Raw genomic sequence first — 14,808 nt, 5'->3', positions numbered from 1 at the left:
AAGCGCAGCAACAGCTTTCAGGGCTGGGCCCTTCCTTGTGGGAGAAGGAGCCGGACGTTTGCCTTTTCGGCAAGAGACTGTGCTGCGGCCGAGCGCCATGTGATGTTGCGTCTCTGGGAAAGCACAGATCCCCAGTGCTGTTGTGCCTGTAGATAGGGCACCAAGCGTAGGTGAAGAGCAGCAAGAGCTTTCAGGGCTGGGCCCTTCCTTGTGGGACAAGGAGCCAGAGGTTTTCCTTTTCGGCAAGAGGCTCTGCCATGGCCGAGCGCCATGAGATGTTCCCTCTCCGGGAAAGCACACATCCCCAGAGCTGTTGTGCCTGTAGATAGGGTGCCAAGCATAGGTGAAGAGCAGCAAGAGCTTTCAGTGCTGGGCCCTTCCTTGTGGGACAAGGAGCCGGACGTTTGCAGTTTCGGCAAGAGGCTCTGCCTCGGCCAAGCGCCATGAGATGTCTAGTCTGTGGGAAAGCACACATCCCCAGTGCTGTTGTGCCTGTAGATAGGGCGCCAAGTGACCGTGAAGAGCAGCAAGAGCTTTCAGGGCTGGGCCCTTCCTTGTGGGAGAAGGAGCCATAGGTTTGCCTTTTCGGCTAGAGGCTCTGCCGCGGCCGAGCGCCATGAGATGTTGCGTCTCTGGGAAAGCACAGATCCCCAGTGCTGTTGTGCCTGTAGATAGGGCGCCAGGGCACCGTGACGTGCAGCAATAGCTTTCAGGGCTGGGCCCTTCCTTGTGGGAGAAGGAGCCGGACGTTTGCCTTTTCGGCAAGAGGCTCTGCCACGGCTGAGCGCCATGAGATGTCGCGTCTCTGGGAAAGCACAGATCCCCAGTGCTGTTGTTCCTGTAGATAGGGCGCCAAGTGACCGTGAAGAGCAGCAACAGCTTTCAGGGCTGGGCCCTTCCTTGTGGGACAAGGAGCCGGACGTTTGCCTTTTCGGCAAGAGGCTCTGCCGCGGCGGAGCGCCATGAGATGTCGCGTCTGTGGGAAAGCACAGATCCCCAGTGCTGTTGTGCCTGTAGAAAGGGCACCAAGGGACCGTGAAAAGCAGCAAGAGCTTTCAGGGCTGGGCCCTTCCTTTTGGGAGAAGGAGCCGGACGTTTGCCTTTTCGGCAAGAGGCTCTGCCGCGGCCGAGCGCCATGAGATGTTGCGTCTCTGGGAAAGCACAGATCCCCAGTGCTATTGTGCCTGTAGATAGGGCGCCAAGCGTAGGTGAAGAGCAGCAAGAGCTTTCAGGGCTGGGCCCTTCCTTGTGGGACAAGGAGCTGGACGTTTGCCTTTTCGGCAAGAGGCTCTGCCATGGCTGAGCGCCATGCGATGTTCCCTCTCCGGGAAAGCACACATCCCCAGTGCTCTTGTGCCTGTAGATAGGGCGCTAAGCATAGGTGAAGAGCAGGAAGAGAATTCAGGGCTGGGCCCTTCCTTGTGGGAGAAGGAGCCGGACGTTTGTCTTTTCGGCAAGAGGCTGTGCCGTGGCCGAGCGCCATGAGATGTTGCGTCTCTGGGAAAGCACAGATCCCCAGTGCTGTTGTGCCTGTAGATAGGGCGCCAAGCGTAGGTGAAGAGCAGCAAGACCTTTCAGGGCTGGGCCCTTCCATATGGGAGCATGAGGCGGACGTTTGCCTTTTCGGCAAGAGACTCTGCCGCGGCCAAGCGCCCTAAGATGTTCCCTCTCCGGGAAAGCACAGATCCCCAGTGCTGTTGTGCCTGTAGATAGGGTGCCAAGCATAGGTGAAGAGCAACAACAGCTTTCAGTGCTGGGCCCTTCCTTGTGGGACAAGGAGCCGGACGTTTGCAGTTTCGGCAAGAGGCTCTGCCGCGGACAAGCGCCATGAGATGTCTAGTCTGTGGGAAAGCATAGATCCACAGTGCTGTTGTGCCTGTAGATAGGGCGCCAAGTGACCGTGAAGAGCAGCAAGAGATTTCAGGGCTGGGCCCTTCCTTGTGGGACAAGGAGCCGGACGTTTGCCTTTTCCGCAAGAGGCTCTGCAGCGGCCGAGCACCATGAGATGTTGCGTCTCTGGGAAAGCACAGATCCCCAGTGCTGTTGTGCCTGTAGATAGGGCGCCAAGTGACCGTGAAGACCAGCAAGAGCTTTCAGGGCTGGGCCCTTCCTTGTGGGAGAAGGAGCCATAGGTTTGCCTTTTCGTCTAGAGGATCTGCCGCGGCCGAGCGCCATGAGATGTTCCCTCTCCGGGAAAGCACAGATCCCCAGTGCTGTTGTGCCTGTAGATAGGGCACCAGGGCACCGTGACGTGCAGCAATAGCTTTCAGGGCTGGGCCCTTCCTTGTGGGACAAGGAGCCGGACGTTTGCCTTTTCGGCAAGAGGCTCTGCCGCGGCCGAGCGCCATGAGATGTCGCGTCTGTGGGAAAGCACAGATCCCCAGTGCTGTTGTGCCTGTAGAAAGGGCACCAAGGGACCGTGAAAAGCAGCAAGAGCTTTCAGGGCTGGGCCCTTCCTTTTGGGAGAAGGAGCCGGACGTTTGCCTTTTCGGCAAGAGGCTCTGCCGCGGCCGAGCGCCATGAGATGTTGCATCTCTGGGAAAGCACAGATCCCCAGTGCTATTGTGCCTGTAGATAGGGCGCCAAGCGTAGGTGAAGAGCAGCAAGAGCTTTCAGGGCTGGGCCCTTCCTTGTGGGACAAGGAGCTGGACGTTTGCCTTTTCGGCAAGAGGCTCTGCCATGGCTGAGCGCCATGCGATGTTCCCTCTCCGGGAAAGCACACATCCCCAGTGCTGTTGTGCCTGTAGATAGGGTGACAAGCATAGGTGAAGAGCAGCAACAGCTTTCAGGGCTGGGCCCTTCCTTGTGGGAGAAGGAGCCGGACGTTTGCCTTTTCGGCAAGAGGCTCTGCCGCGGCCGAGCGCCATGAGATGTTGCGTCTCTGGGAAAGCACAGATCCCCAGTGCTCTTGTGCCTGTAGATAGGGCGCTAAGCATAGGTGAAGAGCAGGAAGAGAATTCAGGGCTGGGCCCTTCCTTATGGGAGGAGCCGGACGTTTGTCTTTTCGGCAAGAGGCTGTGCCGTGGCCGAGCGCCATGAGATGTTGCGTCTCTGGGAAAGCACAGATCCCCAGTGCTGTTGTGCCTGTAGATAGGGCGCCAAGCGTAGGTGAAGAGCAGCAAGACCTTTCAGGGCTGGGCCCTTCCATATGGGAGCATGAGGCGGACGTTTGCCTTTTCGGCAAGAGACTCTGCCGCGGCCAAGCGCCCTAAGATGTTCTCTCTCCGGGAAAGCACAGATCCCCAGTGCTGTTGTGCCTGTAGATAGGGTGCCAAGCGTAGGTGAAGAGCAGCAAGAGCTTTCAGGGCTGGGCCCTTCCTTGTGGGACAAGGAGCCGGACGTTTGCCTTTTCGGCAAGAGGCTCTGCCACGGCCGAGCACCATGAGATGTCGCGTCTCTGGGAAAGCACAGATCCCCACTGCTGTTGTGCCTGTAGATAGGGCGCCAAGTGTAGGTGAAGAGCAGCAAGAGCTTTCAGGGCTGGGCCCTTCCTTGTGGGAGAAGGAGCCGGACGTTTGCCTTTTCGGCAAGAGGCTCTGCCGCGGCCGAGCACCATGAGATGTTGCGTCTGTGGGAAAGCACAGATCCCCAGTGCTGTTGTGCCTGTGGATAGGGCGCAAGGGCACTGTGAAGAGCAGCAAGAGCTTTCAGGGCTGGGCCCTTCCTTGCGGGAGAAGGAGCTGGACGTTTGCCTTTTCGGCAAGAGGCTCTGCCGCGGCCGAGCGCCATGAGATGTTGCGTCTGTGGGAAAGCACATATCCCCAGTGCTCTTGTGCCTGTAGATAGGGCGCGAAGCGTAGGTGAAGAGCAGGAAGAGCTTTCAGGGCTGGGCCCTTCCTTGCGGGAAAAGGAGCCGGATATTTGCCTTTTCGGCAAGACGCTGTGCCGTGGCCGAGCGCCATGAGATGTTCCCTCTCCGGGAAAGCACAGATCCCCAGTGCTGTTGTGCCTGTAGATAGGGTGCCACGGCGCCGTGAAGCGCAGCAACAGCTTTCAGGGCTGGGCCCTTCCTTGTGGGACAAGGAGCCGGACGTTTGCCTTTTCCGCAAGAGGCTCTGCAGCGGCCGAGCACCATGAGATGTTGCGTCTCTGGGAAAGCAAAGATCCCCAGTGCTGTTGTGCCTGTAGATAGGGCGCCAAGTGACCGTGAAGACCAGCAAGAGCTTTCAGGGCTGGGCCCTTCCTTGTGGGAGAAGGAGCCATAGGTTTGCCTTTTCGGCTAGAGGATCTGCCACGGCCGAGCGCCATGAGATGTTCCCTCTCCGGGAAAGCACAGATCCCCAGTGCTGTTGTGCCTGTAGATAGGGCACCAGGGCACCGTGACGTGCAGCAATAGCTTTCAGGGCTGGGCCCTTCCTTGTGGGACAAGGAGCCGGACGTTTGCCTTTTCGGCAAGAGGCTCTGCCGCGGCCGAGCGCCATGAGATGTCGCGTCTGTGGGAAAGCACAGATCCCCAGTGCTTTTGTGCCTGTAGAAAGGGCACCAAGGGACCGTGAAAAGCAGCAAGAGCTTTCAGGGCTGGGCCCTTCCTTTTGGGAGAAGGAGCCGGACGTTTGCCTTTTCGGCAAGAGGCTCTGCCGCGGCCGAGCGCCATGAGATGTTGCGTCTCTGGGAAAGCACAGATCCCCAGTGCTATTGTGCCTGTAGATAGGGCGCCAAGCGTAGGTAAAGAGCAGCAAGAGCTTTCAGGGCTGGGCCCTTCCTTGTGGGACAAGGAGCTGGACGTTTGCCTTTTCGGCAGGAGGCTCTGCGATGGCTGAGCGCCATGCGATGTTCCCTCTCCGGGAAAGCACAGATCCCCAGTGCTCTTGTGCCTGTAGATAGGGCGCTAAGCATAGGTGAAGAGCAGGAAGAGAATTCAGGGCTGGGCCCTTCCTTGTGGGAGAAGGAGCCGGACGTTTGTCTTTTCGGCAAGAGGCTGTGCCGTGGCCGAGCGCCATGAGATGTTGCGTCTCTGGGAAAGCACAGATCCCCAGTGCTGTTGTGCCTGTAGATAGGGCGCCAAGCGTAGGTGAAGAGCAGCAAGACCTTTCAGGGCTGGGCCCTTCCATATGGGAGCATGAGGCGGACGTTTGCCTTTTCGGCAAGAGACTCTGCCGCGGCCAAGCGCCCTAAGATGTTCCCTCTCCGGGAAAGCACAGATCCCCAGTGCTGTTGTGCCTGTAGATAGGGTGCCAAGCATAGGTGAAGAGCAACAACAGCTTTCAGTGCTGGGCCCTTCCTTGTGGGACAAGGAGCCGGACGTTTGCAGTTTCGGCAAGAGGCTCTGCCGCGGACAAGCGCCATGAGATGTCTAGTCTGTGGGAAAGCATAGATCCACAGTGCTGTTGTGCCTGTAGATAGGGCGCCAAGTGACCGTGAAGAGCAGCAAGAGATTTCAGGGCTGGGCCCTTCCTTGTGGGACAAGGAGCCGGACGTTTGCCTTTTCCGCAAGAGGCTCTGCAGCGGCCGAGCACCATGAGATGTTGCGTCTCTGGGAAAGCACAGATCCCCAGTGCTGTTGTGCCTGTAGATAGGGCGCCAAGTGACCGTGAAGACCAGCAAGAGCTTTCAGGGCTGGGCCCTTCCTTGTGGGAGAAGGAGCCATAGGTTTGCCTTTTCGTCTAGAGGATCTGCCGCGGCCGAGCGCCATGAGATGTTCCCTCTCCGGGAAAGCACAGATCCCCAGTGCTGTTGTGCCTGTAGATAGGGCACCAGGGCACCGTGACGTGCAGCAATAGCTTTCAGGGCTGGGCCCTTCCTTGTGGGACAAGGAGCCGGACGTTTGCCTTTTCGGCAAGAGGCTCTGCCGCGGCCGAGCGCCATGAGATGTCGCGTCTGTGGGAAAGCACAGATCCCCAGTGCTGTTGTGCCTGTAGAAAGGGCACCAAGGGACCGTGAAAAGCAGCAAGAGCTTTCAGGGCTGGGCCCTTCCTTTTGGGAGAAGGAGCCGGACGTTTGCCTTTTCGGCAAGAGGCTCTGCCGCGGCCGAGCGCCATGAGATGTTGCATCTCTGGGAAAGCACAGATCCCCAGTGCTATTGTGCCTGTAGATAGGGCGCCAAGCGTAGGTGAAGAGCAGCAAGAGCTTTCAGGGCTGGGCCCTTCCTTGTGGGACAAGGAGCTGGACGTTTGCCTTTTCGGCAAGAGGCTCTGCCATGGCTGAGCGCCATGCGATGTTCCCTCTCCGGGAAAGCACACATCCCCAGTGCTGTTGTGCCTGTAGATAGGGTGACAAGCATAGGTGAAGAGCAGCAACAGCTTTCAGGGCTGGGCCCTTCCTTGTGGGAGAAGGAGCCGGACGTTTGCCTTTTCGGCAAGAGGCTCTGCCGCGGCCGAGCGCCATGAGATGTTGCGTCTCTGGGAAAGCACAGATCCCCAGTGCTCTTGTGCCTGTAGATAGGGCGCTAAGCATAGGTGAAGAGCAGGAAGAGAATTCAGGGCTGGGCCCTTCCTTGTGGGAGGAGCCGGACGTTTGTCTTTTCGGCAAGAGGCTGTGCCGTGGCCGAGCGCCATGAGATGTTGCGTCTCTGGGAAAGCACAGATCCCCAGTGCTGTTGTGCCTGTAGATAGGGCGCCAAGCGTAGGTGAAGAGCAGCAAGACCTTTCAGGGCTGGGCCCTTCCATATGGGAGCATGAGGCGGACGTTTGCCTTTTCGGCAAGAGACTCTGCCGCGGCCAAGCGCCCTAAGATGTTCTCTCTCCGGGAAAGCACAGATCCCCAGTGCTGTTGTGCCTGTAGATAGGGTGCCAAGCGTAGGTGAAGAGCAGCAAGAGCTTTCAGGGCTGGGCCCTTCCTTGTGGGACAAGGAGCCGGACGTTTGCCTTTTCGGCAAGAGGCTCTGCCACGGCCGAGCACCATGAGATGTCGCGTCTCTGGGAAAGCACAGATCCCCACTGCTGTTGTGCCTGTAGATAGGGCGCCAAGTGTAGGTGAAGAGCAGCAAGAGCTTTCAGGGCTGGGCCCTTCCTTGTGGGAGAAGGAGCCGGACGTTTGCCTTTTCGGCAAGAGGCTCTGCCGCGGCCGAGCACCATGAGATGTTGCGTCTGTGGGAAAGCACAGATCCCCAGTGCTGTTGTGCCTGTAGATAGGGCGCCAAGTGACCGTGAAGAGCAGCAAGAGCTTTCAGGGCTGGGTCCTTCCTTTTGGGACAAGGAGCCGGACGTTTGCCTTTTCGGCAAGAGGCTGTGCCGCGGCCGAGCGCCATGAGATGTTGCGTCTGTGGGAAAGCACAGATCCCCAGTGCTCTTGTGCCTGTAGATAGGGCGCTAAGCATAGGTGAAGAGCAGGAAGAGAATTCAGGGCTGGGACCTTCCTTGTGGGAGAAGGAGCCGGACGTTTGCCTTTTCGGCAAGAGGCTGTGCCGCGGCCGAGCGCCATGAGATGTTGCGTCTCTGGGAAAGCACAGATCCCCAGTGCTGTTGTGCCTGTAGATAGGGCGCCAAGCGTAGGTGAAGAGCAGCAAGAGCTTTCAGGGCTGGGCCCTTCCTTATGGGAGAATGAGGCGGACGTTTGCCTTTTCGGCAAGAGGCTCTGCCGCGGCCGAGCGCCATGAGATGTTGTGTCTCTGGGAAAGCACAGATCCCCAGTGCTGTTGTGCCTGTGGATAGGGCGCAAGGGCACTGTGAAGAGCAGCAAGAGCTTTCAGGGCTGGGCCCTTCCTTGCGGGAGAAGGAGCTGGACGTTTGCCTTTTCGGCAAGAGGCTCTGCCGCGGCCGAGCGCCATGAGATGTTGCGTCTGTGGGAAAGCACATATCCCCAGTGCTCTTGTGCCTGTAGATAGGGCGCGAAGCGTAGGTGAAGAGCAGGAAGAGCTTTCAGGGCTGGGCCCTTCCTTGCGGGAAAAGGAGCCGGATATTTGCCTTTTCGGCAAGACGCTGTGCCGTGGCCGAGCGCCATGAGATGTTCCCTCTCCGGGAAAGCACAGATCCCCAGTGCTGTTGTGCCTGTAGATAGGGTGCCACGGCGCCGTGAAGCGCAGCAACAGCTTTCAGGGCTGGGCCCTTCCTTGTGGGACAAGGAGCCGGACGTTTGCCTTTTCCGCAAGAGGCTCTGCAGCGGCCGAGCACCATGAGATCTTGCGTCTCTGGGAAAGCAAAGATCCCCAGTGCTGTTGTGCCTGTAGATAGGGCGCCAAGTGACCGTGAAGACCAGCAAGAGCTTTCAGGGCTGGGCCCTTCCTTGTGGGAGAAGGAGCCATAGGTTTGCCTTTTCGGCTAGAGGATCTGCCACGGCCGAGCGCCATGAGATGTTCCCTCTCCGGGAAAGCACAGATCCCCAGTGCTGTTGTGCCTGTAGATAGGGCACCAGGGCACCGTGACGTGCAGCAATAGCTTTCAGGGCTGGGCCCTTCCTTGTGGGACAAGGAGCCGGACGTTTGCCTTTTCGGCAAGAGGCTCTGCCGCGGCCGAGCGCCATGAGATGTCGCGTCTGTGGGAAAGCACAGATCCCCAGTGCTTTTGTGCCTGTAGAAAGGGCACCAAGGGACCGTGAAAAGCAGCAAGAGCTTTCAGGGCTGGGCCCTTCCTTTTGGGAGAAGGAGCCGGACGTTTGCCTTTTCGGCAAGAGGCTCTGCCGCGGCCGAGCGCCATGAGATGTTGCGTCTCTGGGAAAGCACAGATCCCCAGTGCTATTGTGCCTGTAGATAGGGCGCCAAGCGTAGGTAAAGAGCAGCAAGAGCTTTCAGGGCTGGGCCCTTCCTTGTGGGACAAGGAGCTGGACGTTTGCCTTTTCGGCAGGAGGCTCTGCGATGGCTGAGCGCCATGCGATGTTCCCTCTCCGGGAAAGCACAGATCCCCAGTGCTCTTGTGCCTGTAGATAGGGCGCTAAGCATAGGTGAAGAGCAGGAAGAGAATTCAGGGCTGGGCCCTTCCTTGTGGGAGAAGGAGCCGGACGTTTGTCTTTTCGGCAAGAGGCTGTGCCGTGGCCGAGCGCCATGAGATGTTGCGTCTCTGGGAAAGCACAGATCCCCAGTGCTGTTGTGCCTGTAGATAGGGCGCCAAGCGTAGGTGAAGAGCAGCAAGACCTTTCAGGGCTGGGCCCTTCCATATGGGAGCATGAGGCGGACGTTTGCCTTTTCGGCAAGAGACTCTGCCGCGGCCAAGCGCCCTAAGATGTTCCCTCTCCGGGAAAGCACAGATCCCCAGTGCTGTTGTGCCTGTAGATAGGGTGCCAAGCATAGGTGAAGAGCAACAACAGCTTTCAGTGCTGGGCCCTTCCTTGTGGGACAAGGAGCCGGACGTTTGCAGTTTCGGCAAGAGGCTCTGCCGCGGACAAGCGCCATGAGATGTCTAGTCTGTGGGAAAGCATAGATCCACAGTGCTGTTGTGCCTGTAGATAGGGCGCCAAGTGACCGTGAAGAGCAGCAAGAGATTTCAGGGCTGGGCCCTTCCTTGTGGGACAAGGAGCCGGACGTTTGCCTTTTCCGCAAGAGGCTCTGCAGCGGCCGAGCACCATGAGATGTTGCGTCTCTGGGAAAGCACAGATCCCCAGTGCTGTTGTGCCTGTAGATAGGGCGCCAAGTGACCGTGAAGACCAGCAAGAGCTTTCAGGGCTGGGCCCTTCCTTGTGGGAGAAGGAGCCATAGGTTTGCCTTTTCGTCTAGAGGATCTGCCGCGGCCGAGCGCCATGAGATGTTCCCTCTCCGGGAAAGCACAGATCCCCAGTGCTGTTGTGCCTGTAGATAGGGCACCAGGGCACCGTGACGTGCAGCAATAGCTTTCAGGGCTGGGCCCTTCCTTGTGGGACAAGGAGCCGGACGTTTGCCTTTTCGGCAAGAGGCTCTGCCGCGGCCGAGCGCCATGAGATGTCGCGTCTGTGGGAAAGCACAGATCCCCAGTGCTGTTGTGCCTGTAGAAAGGGCACCAAGGGACCGTGAAAAGCAGCAAGAGCTTTCAGGGCTGGGCCCTTCCTTTTGGGAGAAGGAGCCGGACGTTTGCCTTTTCGGCAAGAGGCTCTGCCGCGGCCGAGCGCCATGAGATGTTGCATCTCTGGGAAAGCACAGATCCCCAGTGCTATTGTGCCTGTAGATAGGGCGCCAAGCGTAGGTGAAGAGCAGCAAGAGCTTTCAGGGCTGGGCCCTTCCTTGTGGGACAAGGAGCTGGACGTTTGCCTTTTCGGCAAGAGGCTCTGCCATGGCTGAGCGCCATGCGATGTTCCCTCTCCGGGAAAGCACACATCCCCAGTGCTGTTGTGCCTGTAGATAGGGTGACAAGCATAGGTGAAGAGCAGCAACAGCTTTCAGGGCTGGGCCCTTCCTTGTGGGAGAAGGAGCCGGACGTTTGCCTTTTCGGCAAGAGGCTCTGCCGCGGCCGAGCGCCATGAGATGTTGCGTCTCTGGGAAAGCACAGATCCCCAGTGCTCTTGTGCCTGTAGATAGGGCGCTAAGCATAGGTGAAGAGCAGGAAGAGAATTCAGGGCTGGGCCCTTCCTTGTGGGAGGAGCCGGACGTTTGTCTTTTCGGCAAGAGGCTGTGCCGTGGCCGAGCGCCATGAGATGTTGCGTCTCTGGGAAAGCACAGATCCCCAGTGCTGTTGTGCCTGTAGATAGGGCGCCAAGCGTAGGTGAAGAGCAGCAAGACCTTTCAGGGCTGGGCCCTTCCATATGGGAGCATGAGGCGGACGTTTGCCTTTTCGGCAAGAGACTCTGCCGCCGCCAAGCGCCCTAAGATGTTCTCTCTCCGGGAAAGCACAGATCCCCAGTGCTGTTGTGCCTGTAGATAGGGTGCCAAGCGTAGGTGAAGAGCAGCAAGAGCTTTCAGGGCTGGGCCCTTCCTTGTGGGACAAGGAGCCGGACGTTTGCCTTTTCGGCAAGAGGCTCTGCCACGGCCGAGCACCATGAGATGTCGCGTCTCTGGGAAAGCACAGATCCCCACTGCTGTTGTGCCTGTAGATAGGGCGCCAAGTGTAGGTGAAGAGCAGCAAGAGCTTTCAGGGCTGGGCCCTTCCTTGTGGGAGAAGGAGCCGGACGTTTGCCTTTTCGGCAAGAGGCTCTGCCGCGGCCGAGCACCATGAGATGTTGCGTCTGTGGGAAAGCACAGATCCCCAGTGCTGTTGTGCCTGTAGATAGGGCGCCAAGTGACCGTGAAGAGCAGCAAGAGCTTTCAGGGCTGGGTCCTTCCTTTTGGGACAAGGAGCCGGACGTTTGCCTTTTCGGCAAGAGGCTGTGCCGCGGCCGAGCGCCATGAGATGTTGCGTCTGTGGGAAAGCACAGATCCCCAGTGCTCTTGTGCCTGTAGATAGGGCGCTAAGCATAGGTGAAGAGCAGGAAGAGAATTCAGGGCTGGGACCTTCCTTGTGGGAGAAGGAGCCGGACGTTTGCCTTTTCGGCAAGAGGCTGTGCCGCGGCCGAGCGCCATGAGATGTTGCGTCTCTGGGAAAGCACAGATCCCCAGTGCTGTTGTGCCTGTAGATAGGGCGCCAAGCGTAGGTGAAGAGCAGCAAGAGCTTTCAGGGCTGGGCCCTTCCTTATGGGAGAATGAGGCGGACGTTTGCCTTTTCGGCAAGAGGCTCTGCCGCGGCCGAGCGCCATGAGATGTTGTGTCTCTGGGAAAGCACAGATCCCCAGTGCTGTTGTGCCTGTGGATAGGGCGCAAGGGCACTGTGAAGAGCAGCAAGAGCTTTCAGGGCTGGGCCCTTCCTTGCGGGAGAAGGAGCTGGACGTTTGCCTTTTCGGCAAGAGGCTCTGCCGCGGCCGAGCGCCATGAGATGTTGCGTCTGTGGGAAAGCACATATCCCCAGTGCTCTTGTGCCTGTAGATAGGGCGCGAAGCGTAGGTGAAGAGCAGGAAGAGCTTTCAGGGCTGGGCCCTTCCTTGCGGGAAAAGGAGCCGGATATTTGCCTTTTCGGCAAGACGCTGTGCCGTGGCCGAGCGCCATGAGATGTTCCCTCTCCGGGAAAGCACAGATCCCCAGTGCTGTTGTGCCTGTAGATAGGGTGCCACGGCGCCGTGAAGCGCAGCAACAGCTTTCAGGGCTGGGCCCTTCCTTGTGGGACAAGGAGCCGGACGTTTGCCTTTTCCGCAAGAGGCTCTGCAGCGGCCGAGCACCATGAGATGTTGCGTCTCTGGGAAAGCAAAGATCCCCAGTGCTGTTGTGCCTGTAGATAGGGCGCCAAGTGACCGTGAAGACCAGCAAGAGCTTTCAGGGCTGGGCCCTTCCTTGTGGGAGAAGGAGCCATAGGTTTGCCTTTTCGGCTAGAGGATCTGCCACGGCCGAGCGCCATGAGATGTTCCCTCTCCGGGAAAGCACAGATCCCCAGTGCTGTTGTGCCTGTAGATAGGGCACCAGGGCACCGTGACGTGCAGCAATAGCTTTCAGGGCTGGGCCCTTCCTTGTGGGACAAGGAGCCGGACGTTTGCCTTTTCGGCAAGAGGCTCTGCCGCGGCCGAGCGCCATGAGATGTCGCGTCTGTGGGAAAGCACAGATCCCCAGTGCTTTTGTGCCTGTAGAAAGGGCACCAAGGGACCGTGAAAAGCAGCAAGAGCTTTCAGGGCTGGGCCCTTCCTTTTGGGAGAAGGAGCCGGACGTTTGCCTTTTTGGCAAGAGGCTCTGCCGCGGCCGAGCGCCATGAGATGTTGCGTCTCTGGGAAAGCACAGATCCCCAGTGCTATTGTGCCTGTAGATAGGGCGCCAAGCGTAGGTAAAGAGCAGCAAGAGCTTTCAGGGCTGGGCCCTTCCTTGTGGGACAAGGAGCTGGACGTTTGCCTTTTCGGCAGGAGGCTCTGCGATGGCTGAGCGCCATGCGATGTTCCCTCTCCGGGAAAGCACAGATCCCCAGTGCTATTGTGCCTGTAGATAGGGCGCTAAGCATAGGTGAAGAGCAGGAAGAGAATTCAGGGCTGGGACCTTCCTTGTGGGACAAGGAGCCGGACGTTTGCCTTTTCGGCAAGAGGCTGTGCCGCGGCCGAGCGCCATGAGATGTTGCGTCTCTGGGAAAGCACAGATCCCCAGTGCTGTTGTGCCTGTAGATAGGGCGCAAGGGCACTGTGAAGAGCAGCAAGAGCTTTCAGGGCTGGGCCCTTCCTTATGGGAGAATGAGGCGGACGTTTGCCTTTTCGGCAAGAGGCTCTGCCGCGGCCGAGCGCCATGAGATGTTGTGTCTCTGGGAAAGCACAGATCCCCAGTGCTGTTGTGCCTGTGGATAGGGCGCAAGGGCACTGTGAAGAGCAGCAAGAGCTTTCAGGGCTGGGCCCTTCCTTGTGGGACAAGGAGCCAGAGGTTTTCCTTTTCGGCAAGAGGCTCTGCCATGGCCGAGCGCCATGAGATGTTCCCTCTCCGGGAAAGCACAGATCCCCAGAGCTGTTGTGCCTGTAGATAGGGTGCCAAGCATAGGTGAAGAGCAGCAAGAGCTTTCAGTGCTGGGCCCTTCCTTGTGGGACAAGGAGCCGGACGTTTGCAGTTTCGGCAAGAGGCTCTGCCGCGGCCAAGCGCCATGAGATGTCTAGTCTGTGGGAAAGCACACATCCCCAGTGCTGTTGTGCCTGTAGATAGGGCGCCAAGTGACCGTGAAGAGCAGCAAGAGCTTTCAGGGCTGGGCCCTTCCTTGTGGGAGAAGGAGCCATAGGTTTGCCTTTTCGGCTAGAGGCTCTGCCGCGGCCGAGCGCCATGAGATGTTGCGTCTCTGGGAAAGCACAGATCCCCAGTGCTGTTGTGCCTGTAGATAGGGCGCCAGGGCACCGTGACGTGCAGCAATAGCTTTCAGGGCTGGGCCCTTCCTTGTGGGAGAAGGAGCCGGACGTTTGCCTTTTCGGCAAGAGGCTCTGCCGCGGCTGAGCGCCATGAGATGTCGCGTCTCTGGGAAAGCACAGATCCCCAGTGCTGTTGTTCCTGTAGATAGGGCGCCAAGTGACCGTGAAGAGCAGCAAGAGCTTTCAGGGCTGGGCCCTTCCTTGTGGGAGAAGGAGCCGGACGTTTGCCTTTTCGGCAAGAGGCTCTGCCGCGGCCGAGCGCCATGAGATGTCGCGTCTCTGGGAAAGCACAGATCCCCAGTGCTGTTGTGCCTGTAGATAGGGCGCCAAGTGACCGTGAAGAGCAGCAAGAGCTTTCAGGGCTGGGCCCTTCCTTTTGGGAGAAGGAGCCGGACGTTTGCCTTTTCGGCAAGAGGCTCTGCCATGGCCGAGCGCCATGAGATGTTCCCTCTCCGGGAAAGCACAGATCCCCAGTGCTGTTGTGCCTGTAGATAGGGTGACAAGCATAGGTGAAGAGCAACAACAGCTTTCAGGGCTGGGCCCTTCCTTTTGGGACAAGGAGCCGGACGTTCTCCGTTTCGGCAAGAGGCTGTGCCGCGGCCGAGTGCCATGAGATGTCGCGTCTGTGGGAAAGCACAGATCCCCAGTGTTGTTGTTCCTGTAGATAGGGCGCCAAGTGACCGTGAAGAGCAGCAAGAGCTTTCAGGGCTGGGCCCTTCCTTGTGGGAGAGGGAGCCATAGGTTTGCCTTTTCGGCCAGAGGCTGTGCCGCGGCCGAGCGCCATGAGATGTTCCCTCTCCGGGAAAGCACAGATCCCCAGTGCTGTTGTTCCTGTAGATAGGGCGCCAGGGCACCGAGACGTGCAGCAATAGCTTTCAGGGCTGGGCCCTTCCTTGTGGGAGAAGGAGCCGGACGTTTGCCTTTTCGGCAAGAGGCTCTGCCGCGGCTGAGCGCCATGAGATGTCGCGTCTGTGGGAAAGCACAGATCCCCAGTGTTGTTGTTCCTGTAGATAGGGCACCAAGGGACCGTGAAGAGCAGCAAGAGCTTTCAGGGCTGGGCCCTTCCTTGTGGGAGAAGGAGCTGGACGTTTGCCTTTTCGGCAAGAGGCTCTGCCGCGGCCGAGCGCCATGAGATATTGCGTC

The sequence above is a fragment of the Harpia harpyja genome, chromosome 2 (genome assembly GCF_026419915.1).
Source record: "Harpia harpyja isolate bHarHar1 chromosome 2, bHarHar1 primary haplotype, whole genome shotgun sequence".
In the NCBI taxonomy this organism is placed as follows: domain Eukaryota; kingdom Metazoa; phylum Chordata; class Aves; order Accipitriformes; family Accipitridae; genus Harpia; species Harpia harpyja.
This window is presented reverse-complemented; position numbering follows the sequence as displayed.